Consider the following 2,147-nt stretch of genomic DNA (forward strand, 5'->3'; position numbering starts at 1 on the left):
TAGTATCTACTCAGTACTTTGAAGAAAGCTGATGTGATATGAAAGAAAAGTCCTCCTCCATAGACCAAGAAAGCTGTCTCTTAGTCATTGAGAGTAAATGAAACTTCCATTGGGAGAGGCCACTGCACACACAAAGTCAGAATGCATGAGTACTACCTACTAAGATAACACGAGTTTGACTTTCTGAGTGAGTAGTCCTTCTGCAGCAGATTTTGGGGCGAGTACATGTCTGGAGCTCAATCATGATCTGATTAGGATATCATCAGGCATAGGATAAGGTGTTAGAAAAGACATCCATTGATCAGAGCCAGCTCACATGGAGTGGCAGGAAAGTAACTGCTTGCTTTAAGCTTTCTCCTTTATCTCAACATTTTTTTTTTTTTTTTTAGAATAAATGCCTTAATTTCTCCATGGTCTATAACTTGAAGCAAAATTATTATGACTTACAACAATTCAACTTCTTCACAGTCCAATTCTAGATGTCCTTCACTGAGTTCATATTTTTACTAAAAGCAGTTATCATAGGATTTTAAAGAATCTAGCAATATATATACCTCTTAATGATCTTAACCCTTGTGTTAGAGTTGGGTTGGGATTTTATTTTTACTAATAAGTTCCTATTTCTTTTTTTTCCTTTTGAGACAGGGTATGTTATATAGTTGCTATATAATTCAGACTAGCCTTGAATTTACTATATAGCTCAGTCTTGAACTCACAATGATCTTTCACCACCATGGAAGATTCTAATAGTATATATTTTTATTTAAATTATAAAGTCTTATTCCTCAATAAAATTTCAAATGTGGGAAAGACCCATTAACAGGGCTTACAATGGCCCTGAAAGGCACAGTATGGATTATTGTAGCCCTTACTTTGATACAAAACAACGTGACTCAATCTGTCCGCAGCATGCATAAAGTCAGGGGGAATCCAAAAAGCATGGACCATTGAAGTCCTAGGAACATGAGCTCTAAGTTCCATTCAGAAAGCAACAGGAGTTGTTGACCTTAAAACATTTACACCTGGGTTCCTTTGAAAAATTGAAACTAGGTTGAGGACAAGTACAAAATGGCCTCAATATAGACCAGTGATCATTTCAAAGGGAAATAAGATCATATTCTGGGCATCAGCTCCAGTATATCCTATTGGCGGTAAAACCATGGCCTTATCTGAAGGAAATGAGATCTTTTAAGTAAAATGTATTACTTGAGTCTAAAGTGCTCAGGCATGATATAATAAAATTTGTGAGTTTCTTTGAAGATAAAGGGTTTTCTAAAATTAAAGTCTTTATTGCTAGCACCCTGTCCACACTATGCTGGTCCTCCAATCATTTCCATCATCTCTTCTGTGGTTTAGGGCAGACTTCTAGAAAGTAGCCCATTTTCTCCTTTCTTTAGATAACATTTAATTTATGAGCAACTCTACTGCTCTCTGTGCCAAAAGAGAATGAATAAAATGTGTGCCTATTGCTTTAGCCATTTCTGCACTTTTCTGGGTCAGTTTGAAGAGATCCAAGGGTTTATCACAGCACTTCCTTCCTGTACTCAGATTCTAAAAGAAACGAGGGAGAGATTAAGTCCCTCTCAATAACCTGGTTTATAGAGAGACATTAAAAATGCAGTATTTGGTGCTTGGGATGTAGCTCAGTATAGTGCTTGCCTAGCATATACAAGGTTCTGAGCTTAATCCCCAATACCACAAAACAAACAAACAAAAAAACCCACAATATTCTGAACATTGACCAGTTCCATGAGAGCCAGTACTAAAGTAGACTAGGAAGCCTGAAAAATGGAAAGATCAACTTCATGATCATTTTCCATATGTCAGTATTAAGATAAACATTAATATTTCAGTAACTTTTTGTTACCTTTCTCATATATTATCTGTTGTCATGGAAACATAGCTTTTGTTTATCTGATTGCAAAAATACCTTGGTGACCCTTCTAGCTAAATGTTAGCTAAAATCAGAATATTAGAAATGTCAGTTTTTTTCAAACAGAACTTTTGTCTCAATTTTCTCCTGGAAGATTGAAACCATGTCTGCCTGTCATGCACACAGGCCTGCACCCATGTTCATCACCGCTTTCTATCCAACATTATGCTGAAATCGTTACTATGATGGCCTTCCTGGTAAACAAGAAACAGTT

Source organism: Octodon degus, unplaced genomic scaffold (assembly GCF_000260255.1).
Source record: "Octodon degus isolate 3935 unplaced genomic scaffold, OctDeg1.0 scaffold00053, whole genome shotgun sequence".
Lineage (NCBI taxonomy): Eukaryota > Metazoa > Chordata > Mammalia > Rodentia > Octodontidae > Octodon > Octodon degus.